Here is a 26,372-nt window from a genome sequence, read left to right on the forward strand (position 1 = left end):
TACCTACATTTAAAAGACTAAAATAATAATATAGCGTGATGGCCGCACTAACCACCGGATGAAAAAGATACTTCCAATACTCCTCTTCGCCTATGACCTATTTCTGGGCTGGGGAAGTAAGTAAGGACCATCCCTTTCCGGTGGATGTCATATTAGGCGACTAAGGGATCTAGCGCAGCGCAGCTTTTACCATGACCCATTATGGATTAAATTTCCCTTCAAGGGTTGCGGAGGCCAGACTGGAATCGCTTTCGCTTTCGTAAACGTTTGACTTAGGTACCCAATGCAAAATCATATTCAAAATGCGCATCCGGTGCTTCTCTCCAGGGAAACTAAGAAAGAATGTTACCTACTTGTAACAAGTTACATTTATTTCTTAGTTTTTGGCATTATAATATTAACATAATAAGCTCGCAGTGAACTTGAGTGGCTGGTGTGCGCAAAGAGAGAATTTCCCTAAATTTCCATGGGAACGGAAATTATATCTTGCAGGCAGATTCTAGGTAGGTCATGTAGGTAAGGTAGGTTTAAAATATACCTATTTACTCATGTAAACTACGAATAATAAACGTAAAGTGTAAACTGTGACCATATAAGTAGATGATCATTGACTTTCCTCTCTTGTTATAACACTAAAACAAAAACACAGAAAGAGATAGACTTAAATGCCTTGTGAGCGTTAAATAGTGAATAACTCTTTGAATGTGTAAGTAGGTACCTCTGTGTTTGATTCACGGACTGCCTTGTGTCCATTTGAAACTAACCACATTTTAAATTTAAGGTCATTTTAGATCAAAGCTTGTAGTGAATGCTGAAAGCATACGGATGCTTTGTAGATTCTCGGCTTTCAATTCTAACCTGCATTAGCCTCAAAGGACGCCAATGAACGAACTACCAAGGCTTCATTTGCCTAGTCGTTAGTAGAGTAAGGAAGCCTCAGACCGTTAGATGCTTATATTAATACACATACCTACATAGGTATCTACTTAAACTAAATAAAAGTGAAAGAATAATAATCTATTTATTTCGGCAAAATTATGTGTCACCATGATCTAACTTTAGATATACTTAATCCGACATATAAAAAATATAAACTCAGAAAATAAATTAGTTTATCTGTTCTGGGCCGCAGACAAATAGACGAACACGCCTAACTTATAACACCCCGTCTTTTTTCGTCGGGCGTTCAAAAGATAAATCAGTCAATTTGGTCGGCCGAGCAGGGTTATTTAACACTCATTGTGCATCACAAGCAGACGCCATTAAATACTTCTGCGCAATTAAGGCGCGGGTGTAACTCATCCGGCACCGTGCCGGTTAACCGGATCCGGTTGCTGCCTTCCCGTACCGGCGCCGCATTTACGTAAACAATGAGTTAATATACTCCTCATTTCCTTGTTAATTATGAACAAATTGTTACTATTATTGTCTTTTCAACAATGGCGGAGTTGAAGTTAAATATTATATACCTAGGTACTATACCGGACAAATCTACTAATTCAACATAAGTAATTATGAAGGTAATTAAGAACGTGCATACATGTTGTACATAAAAAAAAAAAACTAAATGTTTTTCAAACTGAGCATGGATTGTTCTTTTTCTGACACGAATTTCTTAGATTCTCTTATAATATGTACGTTGGGATTCATGATCTCAACATACATATGTTATGTGTTGAGATATATACCTAGATCTCTGGGTCCGAAACATGAAACCGTGAACAGCATGCAAATAAGAATAAAATACTTAGGTAGCTTATTTCTAAAGTGAATAACTTCCTTAGTGATAAAAATTTTAGATAAGTAACATTTCATTGTTTATACGTTATCATTTTATGTTGTTTTCGACAAGATTTTCCACGTTTCAAAATTAATAAGTTGCTGTACAAATACTGACTGCTTATGGTACCATTACTCCAAGCTATCGTAATATAAGTTCATATTATAAGAAAGGAGAAAAGTTGTATTCCATTCCAATTTGACTGTTTATTGACACAAATATAGTAACTGATATTGTGTAAACAGCTCTGTGTATTTAATTAGCAAACGAAAACGAATCTGTTGTGAAACTCTCATTTCAGGCGATATTTCAAATAAACAAGTTATTCCCATGTAAATATTATTGGAACAGTATTGTTATTATATATAGATTATGGTCGGAAAATTGGATCACGTAGAAACAAAAGTCAGAAGGCGGACCCCGGGCCCCAAAACACTTCTGTGGAACAACCAGGAACAAGCAGAGATGAACGAGAGAGAGATTATTTTATGTCATAGCTTTTTATTGGTGCGGTGCTGGTCAATGGCGCAGGCGAGCTATCACTATCTAATTCTTAATACTGTCATGAATAAAAATATAATAAATCTTTTTAAGACTGTTGGCTCTGTCTACCCCGCGAGAGATATAGACGATTTAGAGGTGATTATATGTATTGTCTTTCAGTCTTTTCGAGACTGTTATCTTTGTCTCACCCGTGAGGAATAAAGATGAGATATAAGTCATCTTTTTACGTGGTTCCTACGTATAGGAATTAGGAACTTATGACTTAACATCGTCATCGTCATCTGCGGAAGATCTTTCGTTAAAAATTTTAGTTTAGTTATTTTTTTTTTTAATTAAAATCTGTGCTAGACCGATTTTGATGATATTTGGCACAGAGCCAGACAAAATCTTTAGGAGTAACATTTAGTACTTCCCATTGTAGCAAAGCTTTGCGCAAAAATTAGTAATAAATAAAATTGAGTTTAATATGTGATTCGTTAGATTGATATTCATGTAATCAGCATGTTCTGAAATAACGAATAGTGCGTGAATGTGGATGTCATTTATTGATTGCAGAATGCAAACTGGCGGTTAAAGCTATTTCAGTTTGCTGAGTTAATGCAATCTATATGTAGCTCGGTTTTTGTGGTATTTTACTGAATTTGATATCCTTTGAACAATTTGATAATATTATGTGAAAACTAGCGGCCCGCCACAGCTTCGCCTGTGGCTCCTACATAGGTATAAACATAGCCTATATGGCACCAGCAGATAGTATACATTAACGATGAAGTAATTATGATGAACGATTAATAATGGCTCCAACGATGTTGTGTCGGAGGTTGTATATAAAGCTCTAATCCGTGTAATTTTTTGCTTGCGCGCTTTAGGTTTTTGGCTGTTTAAGACTGTTTATGATAATAGCGTCGCGTGATTAAATTTTTTATTTTATGTGACTTGTGGCGTATAGATTTCGCCACAAGTTTAAAGAATTATTCTTTTTACGCGGGCGAAGCTGCGGGAAGAGCCGCAGGCGATCTGTAACTTTATTGTAGATATCAATAATTCATTAAGGGGACCTTTTAAAGTACTTACGCAAACGAAGACCTCTTAACATGTTAACAAAGAAACTATATTATTGGGATGTGCCATGGAAAGAAGTATTTCTGACTTATTACAATCTGGCAACCTTAATAAATTAGATAAAAATACGACCCCACCTATCTTTTACGTCCTAGCCCTTCAAAATATGATTTATAAATCACACTAACGTGACAAAATAAGCTGGGTACATACTAATTTCACCCGAATATCAACCAACATAACGCCGAGTGCACACTAGTGGCCGGTCTAATGGCTTCCATTACGCTGGCCACCTGCGCTAATGGTACAGAAATATTTAATTGATGAGCGTTGCACAGATTTTCCCGCATTTTCATCCATCCTACGTATTTATTCTTTGTTGTTTCTGTGATAGCATTTGTAAATGTTACAGTGAGTGGGCAAATGACTACATTACGCATGAAATTTATAGGTACGGTATATAAGCAAATAAGTACATATACTTTAATACGACAAATTTTAACACATACGTACATAATAATCGCGACTTCTGCCCTTACAAAAAAAGGTACCAACAGCTAACAACGTCGAAAAAACACGTTTAGTAATATGGCTTTTTAATGGAATTGAGGTTTACCTGGAATTGAGCTGTTTGGTTTTGTACCAAAAATCGCATAACATATTAGCACACGTTTAGTTCATCTGGGGAACCAGCATGGCACGCGCGATGACTTTTTTATCGCGCGATAAACTATGGCGTGTTTGTTTTTAATAAATCATGATAGTGAATGGGACTTAGGTTTTCCCGAGATGAAGACAATCGCTTACATTTAAATCTTCTGACAACACATGAAATGCATTTGGGGAAATACGATAAAACAAGCATTGTTCATTGAAAAATCTGTGCAAGTCTCATCAATTAAATATTTCTGTGCCATTAGCGCAGGTGGGCAGCGTAATGGGCGCCATTAGTGTGCGCTCGGTGTTTTGATCGTTGATATCCGGGTGCATTTTGTGTGCACACAGCTTTATTATGTTACGGGTATTGATTGCTTAGAGAAATGACGAATGATTCTTTTATTTATTTGTTGATTGATTCTAATAAAAATTATCGTTTACTAATTTACTAGCTGTTGTCCGCGATTTAGTTCGCCGATAATCATGAAAGCTGACTGTAAAATTTCTCCCCCCATACCCTAGGCAATACAGGGGGTATTGCCTAGGGGTGGGGGGAGAAATTTTACCAAGTCATCTACGAAATGTGCATTCAAATCAAAGGAAAAGTTTTTGCGTTATGCGAGTACAAACATACAAACATACAGAAATTCTGAAAATCAAATTTTTGGCTTCTGTTGGTCTTAAATAGATCCCATATCGATTATTTACTTTCTATTATATGTACCTAGGTACGAACTTAATTATATGGATTTCATTCGCTTACCTATGGAAATTTTACTACTGCTTAGTTCTTTAGTCGTCGCCTTTGATCTTCACATCAATTAAGGTATATTATATTCTGATTTGTCAAAACCATTCAGCATTCCTTTCATAAGTCATGTTATTATTTATTTACCTTTACTTTTATATTTTCCATCGTTTGCCTTTATTTAATAAAAAAAATAACAAGGTACTTATTTAGTTATTGGATATCAAAACAATAAGATAGCCTCAAGGCTTCGTAGGTATGTTATTATTGAATAACTGAATTATTAAAGTTAGAGAAACCAAGCTTCCAAGAAAACTTAGGTAATATATTGTCCTTAATTATTAGTATTTAATCGGTTGGTTAGTTACAATATAATACCCTCATACAATCTTACAAATTAAAACCAAATTCGGCAGTAGTTACTCGTATTGAAACCGATTTCATAGAATTGCTACATGAAACAGCTTTTCTGTGATATAATAACAACTTAAATATCACATTTTAAATACCTTAAGCAGTCAAGTTATACAGTCTTTAAATGACTCAAAGTCCCAAAGTCTTTAAAAGGTCACGTTCGGCTGGATTATTTTAATTATTGAATTGATTGCAACAGGATTAGTTAACAGGTTGTTAGCCCAGCATTTCTGTTGATTGACATTTACAATCTATGTGGGAAGAGAAACAGCTGCCAAACGATTGGAAATTTGCAGTTTGCACTAGATGAATTTATTGGTTAGCTTTTAAGGAGTGGATTTAAAAATATGTTCTTAAAATTTAAAATTTATTTTAATGTAGTTAAGTAGTTTGATGTTTACAAGCGAAACAATTCCAGCCCATGTCCATGCCCATGTGAGATTCATATGTTTTCAGCTGACAGAAAGATAAAAAATGAGGCCCTTTGTCCTTTTATCTGCTTGTCAGATAAGAACACATGTTAGTGTTTAAATTAAAATTTATGTAAAAAGTTTTTCTCAATTTCTCGAACCTGTGAACCTCCATAGGTTCAACCATCAAATTGGTTCAATAATCACAAAGCCTATTTTTTGTAATCTCCCATAGATTAGAATAAATAGGTAAATTTAATGAGGAGATTATATCTTTTTTCAAGAGCAAATCTCATATTATTTTTAAATATGATAAGATTGAAATAATTTTAGTGATCTCAATGATCGTCTAGCGTATAGGCATTTATACGTAAATGCCTTTATGCTGGACGATCAATGAGATTGGTTACTAAAACTATTATAATTTTTTAAAGTCTACATAAAATATTGCTCTTAAAATTTTCAGGAAATCTCAGGAAATTTGAGACTTTAGCTTTAGATCCGTATTTTTTACAATCTAAGAGCGAAGATAAAGGCCAATCTTGTGACCCGAGTTTAAAATACTAAACAACAGTTTACCTTTACCACTTCTTATGATGTGAACAATCAGCACCACTATTTGGATTATGGCCACGGGTTTGGTTGTAACAAATAAATTCCACATTAACTACTTTTAAAAAAGTCTAAAGCATTTTACTTAGCTTTGATTGAGCAAGTAAATACTTTTCTAAGAAGGCCTCTCACAATTTCTAAATCTCCATCTGTCCGAGACTTTGTCTATCACATTCGCAGAAAGGACACGAAAATAATAAAAAATATAATATGGCAAGTAAAATAATGATATTTTTTTTGCGCTGAAAAACTTGACACAAATACTTGATAAGGATTTTAAGGGGCCTTATCCACGCAACATTACTACATAAGAACCCATTTTCTGCGACTCATAAGTTAACTTAAAAATATGTCCCGTGTGGCACATGTAGATGAACTCACTCTTATATCCATTACACTTAACTTTTAGACCAAATCGCATGCAATTCGATAGTAATGCTTTGATGAAATTTATTTATGACTTGATTTTAAATCGCATTATTATTCGTGCATTTAATATTTTACACATATTTAGTGTATTGTGAAAACATCTCACTTTCTACAGTAGTTCATGTAATAATATGAATAAATAGTCTATGTATTTGAGATCCCAACACTGTATGTTAGGATCTTAAAATGTCACAGAGATAAATTGCAGAAATCTCAACGAGGCTGGGCTGGGATCCAACTCTAGGATTTCTTTCACTTCATCGATTTAACGAAAGAGGTTCCAGATACCACTATTGTGTCCCGTTGTTATTAGTATTTTGTAGGTCAGCTGTTTCGACGAGGTTTTCTGATTAATCAGGTCTGAAGAGGAGCGAAGTTGAAGAGAATTTTTCTTTTAATGAGGTTGCTGTAAATTTTGATCTCAATATTGAGGTGTTATTGCACAACATTTACAATTTGAGTAATTTTATCAATATTGGATACAAGGTTTACGTGCAAAACATACTTGAAAATACACCGGGCAAAGTCAGGCCGAGTTGCTAAGTATTTTTAATAAAGTTTTCTTCTATTACTGATATACAAAGCGCAAGTACTTACACTGTAGCGTTTTGTTTAACAACGACAATTTATAAAAATATTTAATATAAACTTGATGGATAATTTAATATTGCACAACCAATGCGGTCAATTGTCTTTGTAAAGCATAAACAATAACCAGCAATTGAAAACATCATACAAATAAGTCAAACATATCGGAAAATTGCAAAATCCTTTTCTGAATATTCCTCACGTAAGTAGTAAAGCTTTGTGTAAGCTCGTCTGCAGCGATTGGAAATAAATTATCGGCGACTACTTTTGCAGTGCAAAGAAGGGTTTGGATCGTTTCGTTATCTGTTGAATGTGACACTACGAGAGGTATTCTCGTAAATGCTCTTTCTTAAATTTTGATGAGTTGATGAAAGCAGTTTACCAAGCATCAAAAAAGATCTTGCCCAAAAAATTAAAAACAGTACAGGATGTATTCACACTACAACTTATGCCCGTATCCCGTAAAACTGTCAAACAATAAATTATGTAACATTTAATAAATAAAAAGAAAAGTTTATATTTCACTGTTTTGTTTTGACTTGTTTATTGTTTGTAATGTCGTGTTTCGCATCGAAGGCTGAGAAAAATCTATTAGAAAAATGGGGAAAAATAATTGTTTCAATAAAATAACATATTAATGATGCCCGAAACGATAACACCTCTTGTGGTGCTAATCGTTTTCATTTTTTGAGCGGATGAGCGAGAGCTGCGCATTGCAATCTAGTTTTTCTATTTTTATCTGTGGTTATTTATCGATTTGCCAACCGAAAAGTCCATGTAGATTCGATTTAAAGTGATTTGCGAAGAGGAACGTATTTCGTGTATTTCGATTAGTTTGTTTGTGGTAGCTACGCATACATTTGTCTATGATTAATCTCCAACTTCCATTACCCGCATATTGACAGTGAATTACTAAGTGCAAATAAATAGAATTGGCTTAGATTGTGGTTGAATATAGCCTAGTCGAAGTAATTATAACGTAGATATTGGATGTTAGTGGGTAAATATCTTCTTAAATCTATTTCCTTATAATAAATGTTGTATATAATAATAGCCCAACCAGCACAACAAAGAGTAATTTTGAAAATGTAATGCCTTCTATTGTAGGTTGTGAAAACGGCCATACAATACAGGTAGTGCTCATTCTTTACCGGCTTCATGAATAAATAGACATATGCCGTTATTCTTCTGTGTATTGTATGTACATTGTACAGTCAGCAATAAACTTTTTAATGTAGTAACTTTGTTGTTATGTTTCTGGCGGACTGTAACGTCTTTCTATTCCCTAATGTAAAGATCGCATTTCTATTACATATAACATATGATTTCAACTGTCAAAACTATATTCTACACAAGTCGTAGCAAGTTTTTTGTTTACACAATTTTTTTTAAAAATGTGCACTGGTAAAATATTCAACAAAATCTAATTGCGCACTGAAGACACTACAAGATAATTACAAGTCTAATAGTTTAAAAGCTACTTCATGTTTACTTAATTTTATCCATTAAGTATTTTCTTGGTGGCTGCTTCAGACGGACTAACGCTAAATTTTTAATGCAAGAAACGCGACTCGAGGACCGCAGTAATGGGAGAGTAAATATCGCCGTGCTCCTTATGAATGAATAATATATTATCGACCGGTCATAGAATGCTGCAAATACAACCGTCGGGAATTTCGCTGACTTGGATCTGCTTTCGGTGAATCGAATACTTCCCTCGGCCGCGTAACCGCACGCTCGGGCAGAAATGCTTCGGATGATTTCAAAATAAATCCTGCTTTGTCCGACGTTTCGGTTCTAAAATAAGATGTGATTTGTTAAGTCTAGATGAGGCTCATCTTTCTGTGTGGAATTATACAATTCAGCAACTTTGGGGCTCCCGATCTTTGTCTTTTATTTAAGTTTTGGAAATTTAAGCCCAAAATATAATAGGGCTGTTTCTAATTGGATGGATGCAACAGGGATAAACGCCGGGAGAATGACCGTAGCTACTCTTTGCATTGACAAATGAACAATCCAAAACAGTGATTGCAGTAGATTTTTCATCAACTGCCAAATATAGTTTAACTAGCTGTGCAGAATAGATACGTTACACTTTTTGTTGGCTTTGTTTTCGGCGGGACATGTTTGAACAGGCTAAATAAAATGGACATTGTGTCCACCGCTACTGTTAATTGTGCAAAAGTGTTTGATTACCCTCGTCCCGCGTTTGTGCTCTATTTACTTTGTTTTTTATCAGTCAGTGAACAAAAAAAGTCTAATTTCGATAAATATTAAAATTCAAAGAAATTTTAAAGGCAATGAACTAACAAGTAAAACTTTGATGATCATTCAAATTGGAAATAGTTACAAACCAAACTTATTTATATAAAGATAAATCAAGAATTTAAAGCCTATAGACGTATTTTCAGGCAAAAGTTTTATCTGATGCCATTTGGTCGCTATCAAATTCACATCACAAGCAATCGTCGAAAGTGCCCTAAGTAAATTTAAGGAAAAGATGGCATACCTACTACAGTACATTTACATGACTTAAAAGCTGTTTTATCTTCGTCAGTATTGGATCATATTTTGGTTTGCACATCATCATTCTCCTGGCATATGTTCTGACTATATCACCATCTCTGCAAATGATAGATCTCTGATAGTGAGAGAAGTCCTTTTCAACGAAATCCTATAATAAAATAACGTATACCATAATATTCTAAATAAGAAGCTGTTCAAATTGATCGTAGAACATAGATCCGTTATAGTGATTTTATTTCGGTAAACCTTTGTGTCTGTTCCGTACCTATGTGTATCGATGGTGCAATAATAGAGAAATTTCACGTTTTATTAAACTCTTTGAGATTCAATCGGCCGACGGGCGCTATGGACCGAACGGACGCGAATAAATATTCGCCTCATAAATATTTATTTAACTTTAAGCTGAATTTCCATTATGCATGTCCATAACTATTAGGTATTTTGTGTAACAAATCAGATGGTATCGGGCCAAGGCAAAGTGTAGTATTTATACATATTATATTTACGAGTATATAATTCCTTTCTTCTTGAATGTTTTTAAGGTGTATGTTCACTTCACTGTTTGTGTTGATTTGAAGTGATTTTCTTGAGGATGTTAAAAGCTGTTTTTACTTATTATTTTTCCATATCTACTCGTAGCAAACATCAAGAACTCTAGCTAGGTATTTTGTAAATTGGTACATTTCTAAGCTATTCCGAATTAAAGGTTAAAACATTACAAAATATACTTAAATGTAGGCGACCCACAGTTCTAAAATTACATAAAGCTTATTGTTTTTATTTTTATGAATATTTATGGTTCTTTCTATATGTCTCCATCCATCTCCTTATTTTTTGCTTAATTTTCGTAACTAAAATTGAAATATAAATTATTGGTTGTTTTGCGAAGGGAGCAGTTTTCGTACATTATCTGCAATGTTTTAAAATTTAGTATTCCCAGGAAATAAAACGTTTCCCCTAACGTAATTTTGCTTGGATGCCATAAAAGTTGCTAGTTCCCGGCAATTTCATTACAATCCCGTATTTGCTAACTTGATTTTCAAATATTTGTTCAATCCGACTGTTATAATGTGAGTTTTGCGAACTGTGGGCCAATCAAAAACGTGGCACTTCCCACAGGTTCTTGATCAACTCGCTTTTACTGACTGTTCATGTTTTTTTTTCACCGACTTCTACTGAATTAAATATGGCGGATTCATTGTATAATATTATTCTCTTGTGAAATTCAGGACATCCCCGATTTCATCAAAGTACGTTAACGAATGGTTTCAAATGATTTTTCAAGTAAAACTTATCACTTTTAACTAATGGTTTTCTATTCTGGGCAAGGTGGAACCGAATACCTAATAAGAAAGGTGGTACCTGATATGATAAGTGGAATCACCTTATAAGAACTGAAGTTACATCTTGTCCATTGTGTTTGTCGGCCTGGGAGATTGTTCCAATGTTTGGTTAGGATGGAGTTGCGTCTTCCCGCCTTCCTCAAATATTTGAAACAGTTGATGATAAAATGCTCGTGTCGTTCGAGTGGTCTCTCGTCTCCCCTATCGATATTTTCTCGAGGGTTAGGGTTAATTTACACTCTATCGTATAAGTATTCCAAGAGTATTTTGTCTTAACCTACATGTAATGAAAAGCATAACTTAAACACAAAGACTAGTGTTGTTTTAAGGCGAGGGGCTTTAAACCTGTCACTATATATCCGATCCACAATTCCATCACTAAGCCTTTTCGTAACTAATGACTGTATCTACATTCAAGTTTTTTTTACTTTGTAGATTTTTTAGTTTGTATTTTTTTTAGTTTGAAGATTGCATTACGGTTGCAATTCCTAAATTAATTTTTTTTATTGAATTATTTCTCGAACATAATGTAACATTGTTAGTATCTATGACACAATATGCAGTTACAAAATTAAAAACACAAGAGCTTTAAAAAGGTCACTTAGATATGCTTCATTTATTCAAATAAAGTTATTATCTTTACCGCAAGATGGCGACTATGAAGCGGAAAATAAATCGCGACCTAATGAAATTGGACGCAGAAATGTAAATTACGAGGGTTTTATTTATTTAACAGTAGGTAACTAGTTCTGTTTGTCTAGGCTTATTTGATGAGGATCACAAATTTTTACCCTGGGACCAGTTCCGGCCAGATATAAAATGTAATTTGTTTAGGTGAAACTAAAAAAAGATTTTGTGTTTAACTTTGATTTTGCACAGGTATTGCATGGATATTATTTGGGATGAGAAGGAAGGGAAGAGCAAATAAAAGTGTTATCGATATTCTAGTTCTTATTGTAAAAGTTCCGATAAAAACAGTACCGTTCCCACGGGATTTGCGATTAACGACGAATGAAAATGTTCATTTGTACAAAAATTTATTTGTAAATTAATCTATTTCATTTGGCATGCAGGTATATGTCACTTGACAAAGAACATTTAGAGGATTTACCGAAATTCCCACGGCAACGGGAAAACGGGTCTTTGTGGGTACCGACGAATTCGAGGGCACACCTACTGCCATTAGAAGTACTTTCCATCCTGTAAAAATAACTGTTCCCGTAGGATTTGCGTTAAAAGTATACGTGACCGAGCGAAACCACAGGCAGAAGGTAGTTCACAAATAATCTAACTTATAATACATTTGCGCACACTTGTGTTACTATAAGTTATCTAACAGTTGTGTCGTATTACCTATCAGCATGTAGAAGATAGGCACGTCATTTATCTTGATATCTGCTATTGCATATTCATGTCAGTGCACCTGTTATCGGCTTGCTTAATGCGGTTAAGTTTATCCTCGGATCGTCTTAACATGCCTTAAGTCTCGGATCCGTCTGTTAAATTTACTACAGTGTTATTGGGAACTCATATATGAGTTTGCTGATAATTAAAGGAATTCGACATTACTACTTAATTATATTAAATAAAATTAACATTTGAAAACGTTATACACATAATTCAAAGATAAATCTGGTGTCGTTGTATTTAAAGCGAAATAAAAATCTTTCGAATGTTGGTATAATTAAATGAAAAATGACCGAGGCTTTTTAGTATATTTCATGAGTAGATACGCCTTTAATGTGACTTATACTTAATTGTATCAAGTCTTATATTGTTATTTATCATATGAATCAAAGAATTGGTCAGAAATTATTTGTTGATTTGTATGAATACAAATATGCAGACCGTAAAATATATGAAGAACTTCGTCCGAATGTATTTTAAAATACATAGTAATTGGCATTAAACCACCGAATAATTAATTGTACCCACGATTTAACGTTAAAACTATAAGTAAATGGATTATTATATATTCTGTTATTTTGGGTGTTTAAATTATTTTCATTTAAATCAAACATTATGATTGTTATTTTAAAATCACTTTTTAAGGAGTACCAACCTAAAAGTAATGTATAAATGAACATATTATTAACTTAGATAGTGAGTAAATTCTAACTTCTTCTTCTTCTTATGCGTTACACTCTTGTCAGAGTGGTCGTGGTCGTACAGAAGGGTTAGTGGCTCGCTTTACAATCCTTCGCCACTCGTCGCGCATCGCTGCCTTTCTGGAGCATTCACAGAGAGGGTCACCTAGTGCTGATTTTATTTGATCTGTCCACCTCATGGGTGACCTGCCTCGAGGTCGGGTACCCTCAACTCGCCCCTGCACCACCAGTCGTTCAATGGATGCCTCGTTACGACGCGACACGTGCCCGAAGAAAGTGAGAATTCGAGCCTGCACTAAGGAAGATAAGCGATGCTTGATTCTGAGTTCCTGGAGAATGGACTGGTTGGTGCGAAAGTCTGTCCATACTACTCCAAGCATTCTTCTCCAGCACCACATCTCCAGGGCATCTATGCGTTTTCTCTCAGTGTCTCGTAGGGTCCACGTTTCCGCTGCGTAAAGGAAAATTGGGAAGATCAATGCACGTACAAGCCTACTTATACTTAAAAATCTTATTTTATTTAAATTTTGGAATCAGTGCGAGGTGTATTACCAATATCTATATATCTATAAGATTAAGATTAACTAAGAATTTTATTAAAACAATAACATAAAATAAATTATCTTCGCTACACCACCTGACAAGTAAAAGTTATATTGTTCATTGTCAAATCAGATAGGCACCGTACACACGATGCCATAAAATAAGGATGTTTTATATTGTCAACTAAAATATTTGCCTACAATATTTCAATTTGAATACCATCCCCTGGGTTCGACAGCTGATTTACATGACAAAGACTCTAAGTAACACTCTAAGGATTCCACGATGCGCCCCAGTCTCTGATACGTTCCTTGGATAATGTACAGAAGCAAGGTCGGCTACTTTATCCATTCGGATTTATGAAATTCAAATAGCTCTATCATCGTGTCAGTTATTACGAATTCAAAATATTTTTAACCAACTGTTGCCTCCGTATTTGTCCGCAAAAATTAAGCTTTTTTTGTCTTAGGGTCTTCAGCAATACCCGTTGCAAATTTTGTATATGTACTTAACTATTATAAAATATAAGTCTTATGAACGGCTAAGCGATAGCCGTGTATTAGACTTAAATTTTGGTTGTCATCAAGAAAATCAAATAGATTTTAATAAAATGATCCTTTGTGATATTTATATTCCATCGCATTTGTACATTGTTACATAACGTTAGCTGGAAGGACCAGATGTAGAGGAATTTTAAACCATATGTCTAAAGAAAATAAACAGCAGACAACGTCGCGACAAATCAGCTTTGTGCAGGGAACGCGACCTGTAAATCTCTTTTGAATCAAAATATCAAAGACGGGCAAGGAGCAAATTGGACAAATTTTCCGGCTTTTAAGATGGAGTGCCACTAACGGGAGGAAAAGTGGAAAAATGTTTTCTTACAACCAGACAACTCTGACATTACGCTTTTTGATCCTTATCTACGAAACATGAGACGGTAATTAAGATTAATTTGTAGCTCAAGATTATATTATCGCCTCGTTAGGTTGCATTTTATTGTCGAGAAGTAGATGCCTTCTTTAATTACACAACCAGTTGTTTAACAAGATCTTAAAAATGTAAATAGCAGCAACTGGGAATTTCTTGGATGAGAGAACTTTGTGAGGTAATTGTGAAATTCCACTCCTACAAATAAAAATATCACGATTTATAACATTGTCTTAGGTATTCCAAGCAAGGTAATTCTTTTTATTAGAAATCGAATTATTTTGTCAAAAACAGGTTCGGATCAAAGAAAAATATAATGAGGTGAGTGCATGTAGCGTTATGATTTTTATAAAATTTACATGTTATCTTTGTAGGAAAATTAAATTGGCTCGCATTTCAGTATATTTTTTGAAGTTTCTGACGGCTGAAGTGCACAAATGTCTTGAGTGATTTATTCGTATAACTACAATCACATAAAATATATATGACCTTCATTTTAGTATTAAATTAATGATTTAAATCCATACTGGCAAAACTCAAAACTGGATTATAAAGATTTACTCAGCTTAAAACGAACAAAATTCTCAATGAGGACAATCCGCCTCTATAACAAGTTTAAAGCTATTATGTCGGTTCGATTCACTGAACAATGGAAATGGACAAACGACCACACGCTTTTGCGGGTGTATCACCTGTGCGTTTGTTTAGTTTGTACATTGTTTGCATTAAATATGTAGTTAGTTGTCGCGCTGATTATTTTAGTTCAATTATTATATCTTCTGATTTGGCTTTGTTATGAATGTCTGCACAAGATGCACCATTACGCTTGCAAGTCATTATCGAGTTCTTAATAAAGTCAATAATCCAATATTACAATTCTTTTGATATTGGCTCGAAGCAATCAATTTATGAAAATAGTCGCGTCTCCCCTGGAATAGATTATCATATTTTTTTTTCGAAAATTGCCGTGGAATATTCAGATTTCCCTCCAATTTTACTCTGGAAGATACTCCATTGAAATTCACGTCGATATTGAATATTGTGATCCGACGGTTGCTGGACTAATGCATATTTATAAGTTTTGTTCGAATATCTATTATTTAAGATATTTACAATGTTTCTGAATATTGGGACAAGCTTTTAGATTTTAGGGTTTGTTTACTTTACTTAAGTTTCATTTAAAATTGTGGATGTATAAATATTTTGAAGGGCAAGTGTAGGAATTGTTATTGTAATTTGTTTACTGATTGAATTATTTTTTTATTAACCGAGTATGTTCGCCAATACAACTGTGCATATTATTAAATTAAAATTAATAATCTATTCAATTCAGACAAAACAAATAAGTTGAAGCCTTGTTTTTTTTTTTTGTAAAATAATTAAATTCTGTTCGGTTTGAACGAAAACATGTTATTTCGCTTATGTCCTGTTTTCCTCATTAAGCTGTAGCATGAAGGAGAAATGTGATGAATGTGGATGAAGTAAAATCAGTATGCATTGAAGATATCAAGTGGGAAGATGTAGCCTCTGTCTACGCCACCACACAAGAAGTTTAACCATTTTCATTCTTAGTACTTACATATCAAATATCACCCATATTCTTCATAACATGAAAGGTCGACCAGTCTCATCAAAACGGTATGCCGTTTTTATCAACCAAAGTGTCGCTGTCCCTGTTTCACGTCATAAAAAAAGCGAAACAGCGATAGTTTTTAATACTACGGGGGCATGAGATGTAACTCATGTAACGTTTGTTAGCTAAGGTAGGTCAATCTTTAGAATTGATATTTTAGAATGTTACTTTCGGGATCTATGAAGAATTTAAATTGATGAGTTAGGTGTTAATACAATCGATCTAGCTCTTCATATAAACTTTGGATTATTTTTAAGGCGATGGGATAGAAACCTGTCACTATCTTTAAAGACTTTGTCTTGTGATTATTGGCTCTGTCTACTCTGTAAGCGACTAAGATTTGGTATGTGTCCGGTGAAACAGTTAGGTATTTTCCGCCCTCTTGCCTATTTCCGACTGAAAACAGACACAATATAACCAAGTTTATTTAGGATATTTGTTCTTGTCAGCTTGACCAAATTGAATGGTACTTCTATGTTATAGTACATCTTGGTGAATTTATTTGCATTTCAAAGAAAATTTCGCAACAAATGGCTGTCTAAACAAAGATTTTTTGACACAAAATTGTCAGACATGTGTATCAACGCTACATACTCGTACATACATATAGTCATGTCTACATCCCATGCGGGGTAGACAGAACCATCAGTCTTGAAAGACTTAGCCCACGTTCAGCTGTTAGGCTTAATGATAGAATTTAGATTAAAATAGTGTCAGGTTGCTAGCTCATCGCCAAAAAGAAGAATCCCATGATTATAAGCCTATCCCTTAGTCGCCTTTTACGACATCCATGGGAAAGAGATGGAGTGGTCCAATTAATTTTTTATTGGTGCCGGAAAATACACGGCACACAACGCAATAATTCAATATTTTATCAGTACGATAAAATCTAAATATATAAAAGAGGACACCGACTGACTGATTAGACCGATATATCAACGTACCACCCAAACAGCTTGTTTAGGTACAGATTTTAAATTTGGGATGATCAAGGGGTGCACTACGAGTAGAATTTCCGTAATTCCCTAAGTAAAGGAAATTAATAGAATTTTTAGGCAAATGGTAATAATGTGGGTTTCGTTGTGATTTGATACAGTACTGTAAGGACCTCGACAAGTTTATACTACGGAACTACGAAACGACTCATACCAACCAAAACCCAAACAAATGATATAAATTATTCTGAATTTTGTAATGTAAACCTAAAGCTGAACTTACGTCTGTTGATTTTTCAGGAATGTTGACAATTCCTGAGCACTTTCGTAGGCCTCTTGAAAATTGCGGGTATATTTTTGTGGTTTCATTTAGTTAACAGACACAGGGCTTATATTGTTTCCAGACTCAAAAACTAAAAATAAAATACCTGTAATGTATATAAGTAGTAATGAATATATATTTCAAGAACCTTGCAGTAACTTACTTATGCCTTATCTTCTATGGGGTTTCTAATGATCAGTATCCAGAAGAGGCAAGTCAACCTGTTCGAGGTAATTATAACTTCGTAATGCATAATTGTTTTTTTAACCTGTATCTGTTTATGTACTTTCCTATCTAGAAAAGGCTTAAAAATACTTAGTAACCGCTTTCTCGTTCCACTGAACAGCAATTTAATCTTAAATTTTTGTAAATACTCGGGACACATCTCAACCTCGTTAAGAGAATACAAAATTTCCATCCATAACTGGAGATTACATGAAATTGCTGGATAATTTTCTAATGTCGCGGGATCTAGCCACGAATTTCAAAGGATAAACTTGTATCTACCTGTTGCGCCGAAGTTACGGCTTAAAGCTAAAAGCCAAAGCTTACGTAAGTAGATATAATACACGAGAACAGGTGTCGTCTACTGCCGTGTTAGTTGCGAACTAAGCTGAATTAATTTTGACTTACCTTCTTAATATATAAGATTAATAATAATGAATTTTGCTGCTGGCTAAACTATTTATTAACGTTTTTTTTTACATAAATATTACAAAATTGTAATTTTAAAAAAATTTAAAAGTAATAATAAATAAGTAATAATAAATTAAATTAGTAAAGCCGATCTTATAGGGAATTAGCGAACATTTTTCTGGCGATTGGTAGGTTATTTTAATAACAAATTAGTTTTAATTAAATTGTATTATAAGTAAGTGATGACGTAGAGACTTCTCCAGTCAAGTGTAAACACAACCAGAACTAAAACTAAGAATAACGAAAATATAGACTAACGTTTTAATCTGTCTTTCTGGAGAACAGAAAACTAAACTAAATAAACACTATAAAGAACTAGTGCAAATATGATTTACTTAGTAAAAAGTCTCCGCTTGCTTGGAAAATTGATAAATATAAGAGGTACAGCAAACGTAACTATAATAGCAACCTTTACAATACATATATATATAAATCTTAATTCTATAATCAAAGCTATAAGTTATGAACTCTATCTACTCCAGACGAGGTAAATATGCGGGGAAAATAAGTTGACGGTTCCTAAAGTTCGCGCGGAGTACTCACTTGGGTAGGTACTCACTCTGCCACGTACGGAAATGTAATTACTTTTGTGCGTAAATCTATTTTACACTGTTTATTTACATATTTCCCCCAGACAAGCTTAACAGTTAAACTAACCCCTGCCCGCTTCGAAATGTGTTCCCTTACTTACGTTACACGTCTGAAAGCCTACAGAACGTAATTTCTAAGAGCTTTTATATAACCCATTTTTCCTTTGTGCTAAAACGTGGGTGCGCGCCCTTTAACTTGTAAATTAAGTAATAAGTGGTCTGCCGCGCAAATATGGAGGACATGTAAGGATAACTGAAGAATTCACTAGGAATTTTTAATGATTTTAATTTATGTTTGTGATTTCAAAGGAAAATATTTAAGTATTATTTGCTTATGTATTTAGTCTGACTTCAATTGGGTAATAATAAAAGAAAGATACGATTTCTTTTTGCTAAAGCGATTTTAAAAATATTATAAAGTCACAATTATTTTTACACATAATTCGCATTTTTATGAAATAATAGTAAATGAAGGTGAATTATCTGTCTACTCCTCCAGTAAAGACCCATGATATTATTTATCTAAATTTCTATGAATGATACAGGAATCAATTTGCACTTTCTATATTTGTGTCATACGGGTCTAAGTAAAGTAGCACATGCTCTCTTTTGCGGAATGTTGCTTCCACAGATTATGCAGAAATAGATAGTCCCTACCTTCATTTTAATTCAATTTTTGTGTTTTGTGATTCCATGATGATAGTAGGTACTTATAAAGTATAGTTAGGTTTTTCTTAACAAATGTTGAAAGATTTTTCTTTCATTCTCATTTCTTCTACAAATCCCGCGCAATACTTACCCTATACCATTGCCATTTTTAAGGTATTTTTGATAAGTGATTACCCTTCAACGCGGCAGGCATCTTTTGGTGTCTTCGTAAATCAAATGTAAGTTTTTCATTATCCGCGATACTGCTGATATACATAAGATACCAAATGTAGTATCTAATTAGATGTTTAGTCTATGGCCCTGGATTTATATTTTATGAGCTCCGTAATTCCACTACATGTCCAGACAGATTGGTAATTAACGCCCGACTACCAGTGACAGTTATCACAGTTTGTCAATCAAATACCTACCCAGAATTGAGCTTTATTTGGCTATGTTAGGTTATGATATGATTGAATGCTGTAAACATCAGTTACTTATAAAATTTGTTCTATTAAAAAAAGGAAAATAAGTTGTCCGTAAACTAAAAATTAGAAGAGTTTAACTAAATATAATTGGATGGTCTCTGTGGACACCTGAGGTCCCAGGTTCTTTCTCTGATTGGCGTGATACGCTAGAACTTGAATGTTTATTTATATAAGTATTTAACATAAAATATAGCATCGTTGAGTTAGTATCTCGTAAAACAAACCTCAAATTTACCTTAAGGCTAACTCAATCCGTGTAATCTGCCCCATGTAGTTAATCTTTACTTTATTTTATTTTAATGAAAACAAAGTTTTTGGATCTAAATCTGAACTTCTAAAACAAAAGTAAAACGTAGGTAAATTGATCCAGAATTTCTCGTAAGAAAAGTGATTGATTACACGACCACTTACTATAAAGAAAACCGTAAGAATATAATATCTAGGAGGGAAAAGGCTCCATTAGCTTCCTAGATAAAATTCTAGCCTTTTTCCACTGTCAGAAGTTAGCGCAAACTTGGAAGTTGAGCCATTCATCTCACCGACATTTTAAGTGCTTAAGTAACCACAACGGATGGCGAAATCATGTTTAATTTTCAGTAAAGAAACAGGAAATTGTTATTCCTATTACAATGAGCCGCTTGTAGGTGAAAATTCTCAGCATTTTCCATGCTCTCGACTGAAAAGAATACGGGTTTTAAAAGAAATTCAACTTATACAATTCCTTGCTACGCTAGATCGTTGTTAGAATAAAAGCAGAATAATTTCGCAGTAGCAATTCGTAAGTAAGAAAATTATTTGTAAGGAATTTTAAAATTATAATTCTATAGAATTAATGAAGTATTACTAAAAAAATTATAACGCGCTTTTATTCACGAAAATTCTGAAGCGAAGACAATAGTTTTGTCAAAAGCTATACAATAACACAAACTTTACTTTTAAAGTAAAAAGATAATCGACCGATATGTCTAAAAATATACCTTGGCACTATGTGTTTTACTATTATATGAAATAAAGTTGAAAAAATAGTCAACGTATTCATATTTTAGTCGTAATTTCACTTAGTCCCAATATTAGTCTAAGTTTCTGTTTCAAGTCACTCGTTGGCCCGCAGAAGTTTGCATAATTAAGTTATGGTACCTGCTGAAATATTTATTATGACAATTAGAAGAAGAAACTGTTTGAAGTACTCTGAAGTGTATTTTAGGCAAATTCAGGAGTTGATTTTACTGTTGAGATATTTCAATATTCTTTTACTGAATTCTTGCTTTCACGGTTATAGTAATATAAATTTAAAATCATAATATACTTTATAAAGTGATAGGTCATGAAAAAGTGTTTGAATGCACCAAATAGTCTGCTAACACGAAATGATGGTTGGGAATTATGAGGTAAGCAGCTGTATCCATCTAATTGGGATGACTGTTTGGTTAGAAAAAAAGATAGAAATTATTCAGATTTTTGAAAAATATATGTATGCTCTGAAAAGAGTGTACCTATGTAAAACTGTATACTTACTACATTTTGAATTTATCGTAAACTTGCGAGAAAACGCTTGTTATACGAGAATGTTGCTCTCTTTGAGTAAACAAATATCAAACTATTGGAGACAGCGGAGCTCCACGGGAGCAGCACAAAGAATAATGAATTCTCCGTAGAAACGGAAATCCCCGAAGGTTAAAGATATTATTTATGAACAGGTCATACAAATGGAACTATGTACAATTATGACGCATTTATAAGACTTGAAAATAATCTGGAAATCTACACAGGATTGTTTTGTAATCGTAAAGGATATTTATAATAAATATTGTAGATATTAGTGTAGTTAAAACTACAATATTCTTAAGACTGCTCATGTTATTTATGATTTATGGATAATTTTCCTCTTGAATGTTATAATTTCACTCAGTTTGTATGCGTACAGTTCAGTAAAAATACGATCAAAATAAATTAACTTTACTAGACATAGATAAATAAGTAAAACAAACAGAAGCTTTACTTTAAAACAGTTGAAAACAACGGGAATAGTAGGTGGTGCCTTATTTTTATTACGCCATTAGAATTCTTCGGTGGAGTGCTCACGCACAAGCGACAATTCGGGACAACATTCATTAATACCCAAGCAATTTGACCTCATTTATTCAACACCAAGCAAAATTGTGTCGTGTAAGGTGAAGATTTACGATGAAGTCATTACGTTTTATGGACCATAATTGATAGAGATAACATCTGAGAACCACTGAAATTGCAAAGTGGAGTTTCAAGCACATTGAACTCAAAGACGCGCATTAGTGTAAAGAAAAATAGCCCGTATTACCATAAACGACTCGAGTCCTGGTTATTAATTACAAAATTTTATAGAGTAACGACACGCGAGCCCTTTCATGTTTTACACAAATATTATTTTTGTTTTGGTTCCGTAATATTGGGTAATTTTCACGAGGCATAGTCTAAAATGCGAGGCCTTTAAACTTCGAAAACTCAAACATTTGCTCGCTTAATTTCGCTTCAAATATTTTGACATAATTTAGATGAAAAGTAATCACCTCTTAGATTTTAGTATTTTAGTAATAAGCGGTCAGTTATGTTTTAATAATACTAATGAATAGCCGGTAGTGGACCGCAGATTGCAGCGACAATTACAACATGTAGTGCTATTCAAAAAGTAACATACTCGTATTAGTCTAGCACACAACTAGAGTACTATGAAAGCTAGACATTAAATTATTCCTAGTATTTAGCCACAAACATGTTATGATGAGGGACTGAAAATGATTACTCGTTTGCAGCGGCCACTGTTTGTGTATTTGTTATTTATTTAGGTATGTTATCACCAACCTAGGTATAAACATAGGTTTTTAATAAAATTTCACCTTTTACTACGTACTATATGAGTCAATCTGTCTAAATAAAAAAATCGTTTGATAAACTAGACCTCTTAATAGTACACAGCCATTCGATTCATTCCCTAAGGGTAAGAGGGGTCATCATATAAAATAACGGTTAAATAAGAGATGTCTGCAAGTAAATATGTACTAAAATAATATGACAATTAAAAGTATCGAAATCTCTTAAACAATAAAACAGATTTTATTGAAATTTAACACACACCATTGTCAGGAAGATGAAGTCTCAGGCAAGAGACAGTTATTTTTAGATTGTAAATTCTATTGAAATACTGTTTCTATACCTATGCTAATTCAACTATACTATTAGATAATTCCTCGCCTACGAACTCCACTCTGATATCCATGTTGTTTTCGCGTCACATGGCACGACTTTCATCAAACTTGTGTCCCACACGTGCTAATATATTTATGGGCAGGTAACAACTTAGCAAGAGCTACAACATTAATAGCGTCTTGCTAAGGGGCAAGTTTATACGGCACTTGCCCAACTTATGATTAATCACATTGAGCCCACAAACAAGAAGTGTTTGAATTACTCGATATTGTGCCACAGAGCAAAGATCGTCAGTCGCTGAAGGACGACCTTGCTTTGTATAAGCTTTTGGTAGAGGCCACTACGAGCTAATGATTCGGTGCTATAAAATATGTAATTGTATACCTTTTAACATTACATATATATATATAATATATATATATATATATATATATATATATCATCACATCTATATCCCTTGCGGGCTAGACAGAGCCAACAGTCTTGAAAAGACTGAAAGGCCACGTTCAGCTGTTTGGCTGAATGTTAGAATTGAGATACAAATCGTGACAGGTTGCTAGCCCATCGGCTTAAAGACGAATTCCAAGTTTGTAAGATAATTCCTTAGTCGCCATTTACGACATCCATGAGCAAGTGATGGAGTAGTCCTATTCTTTATATATTATATTTGCCTTTTTCTCGTTGGTAAACTAACTAATAATAAAATCATTGTGGATTTTCTTGTAATGAAAGCTTATACGTATAGTATATAAACATATTATTTGGAGAAACACTTTCTTCAAATTCAAAAAAAATTTACTCATTATAAAAAATTTACATTTACAAACATGAAACTGGGGCCTACTAATTAAGTTTATTAAATCTGTATCCGGCGAGTCTCGCTCTATCACCACACTTTAAATATATCTTTATGTAGCAATTGAGTTAAATGGTATGTTGGTATTATTACAAATATATTTTACAAGTTTGATTAGTTCAAAACTTGTATATCAAAAAAAAAGGCTTTACAGAGAAACACAATTTATAAGCTGTCTCGCAAGGTAAATGTTGGAGATTCAAATGGAAACAGCCAGTTTGGATAGTGCAACACACCGAATTAACTGCCTAATAAATTAAATTGTGGTTTATCAGTGGGCTTCTCAGTTGTCTGTATTAAACGTTGACCTATCTTATTAGCTTTCGCCGGCGGCTACACCCGCGTGAAAAGAACTCCTTCCCTTTCAATGATTCATGCACTTGTAGTATATTTCCTAAGAGTGGCTTAAATATAAAATAACTTAAGATTGATCGAGAGAAATACATATTTTAAAACTTGTATTTACATATGTACATATCACCACGTCTTTATCCTTGACGGTGTAGGCAGAGCCAACATTCATGAAAAGACCGATAGGCTATGTTCAGCAGTATGGCTTTATAATGTAATTGAGATTTAAATAGTGACAGGTTGTTTACCCATCACCTAAAAGAAGAATCCCAAGTTAGTTTATTAGCCTATCCTTTAGTCGCCTTTTACTACATCCATGGGAAAGAGATGGAGTGGTCCTTTTCTTTAGTGCCGAGAACCACACGGCACTAAAAAATAGGAATAATAATATTTTTTTAAGGAAATCACAAAACATTATTCTATATGCATAATTTCTTCGACTTTTCACACTAGGTAATTAGGAAGGCTATAAACATATCAACTTGTTTCCTCGTAAATGTCATGTACTCTCTCAGTGTGTGAGATTGGATAAGTTTATACTGCCTTACAAATTGTTTGACGCCCACTAACCTTTACGATGAGCCGAATTTCGGTCTCGCATATTATCTTAATTATACTACTCGTAAAATATATTTGTACGAAGTTTTTATAATTATTTAAGTAATGGGCGTTATTCGTTTTTCCGGTACTTCTATCGAGATTTTTAAATGATTTTTTTTGTATTTCTAATAGATAAACCTACAAAAGTAGACCTACTTCCAAAGGTCAATTCCACTAGGAATATTCTACGGAGCGAAGGACAAAGCATACTTCTAATTATCAATACAATCAATGTTAATTTCCCAAGTGACAAAATTTGGTACTATAAAAGATGCCGTGTGGGGAACCACACGGCACTAGGCACCAATACAAAAAAGAATAGGACCACTGCATCTCTTTACCATGGATGTTTGCTTGCGAACTTGGGATTTTTAGTCAGGCGATGGGCTAGCAACCTGTCACTATTTGAATCTCAATTCTATCATTAAGCCAGACAGCTGAGCGTGGCCATTCAGTCTTTTCAAGCCTGTTGGCTCTGTCTAACCCGCAATGGATATAGACGTGACCATATGTATGTAATTCCTAAAATCTTCTTGAAAAATTTAATGAAGGATTCAGCCAAAATCCACAATGAAGGATTCTGAATTGCAACTGTTATCATGGCGAATTCTCCAACAAGCTCGGCAAAGTACGCCAATCTCCCGACTTGAGTTTACGTAGTTTGAATTCGCTGCTCATCGCATATGCGAAGGTTCCCAGTGTGCATGATTGATGCCAGGAATTGCAACTTGGGAGGTAATAGACGGACTTTAATTACTTCAAGCGTTCGGGGAACGAAATGGTCAGAAATTTGTGTGCGCTGTAACTAGCTATATCTATATGGGTTGTTCTCCTTTTTGCCAGGAATTTTTATCTATATCCTTAAATTTATTGACATGTGTAATTGAATTTTTGAAATGTTCTTACGGAGTGTACATTTTAACACCATCACCACTGATCCAAAATGGGTTAGATTCCTCTGCAATGCGGAGGTCAGACGGATGTCGCTCAGTTTTAAAACCGGACTAATTATGGATCGAGTAACGATCCAAAATCAAAGTGAGAATATGATTCGATATTGGGAACAAACGTCAGGAGGACAAAGATTCGTTTTATATTTACCTTTTACCGAATTGAAGCTCTGTTTCCATCAACAATAATACATGGCAGTATGTGAGAGTATATATACATACAAATATACATATTACTATGTTTATATCTCTTGCGGGGTAGACAGAGCCAACAGTCCTGAAAGACTACGTTCAGTTTAAAATGGAATTGAGATTTTAAATAGTGACAGGTTGCTAGCCCATCGCCTACAAAAAGAATCCCAAGTTTATAAGCCTATCCCTTTGTCGCCTTTTACGACATCCATGGGAAAAAGATGGAGTGGTCCTATTCTTTAGTGCCGGGAACCACACGGTACACATGTGTGAG

This window comes from Amyelois transitella, chromosome 7 (assembly GCF_032362555.1).
Source record: "Amyelois transitella isolate CPQ chromosome 7, ilAmyTran1.1, whole genome shotgun sequence".
Classification (NCBI taxonomy): domain Eukaryota; kingdom Metazoa; phylum Arthropoda; class Insecta; order Lepidoptera; family Pyralidae; genus Amyelois; species Amyelois transitella.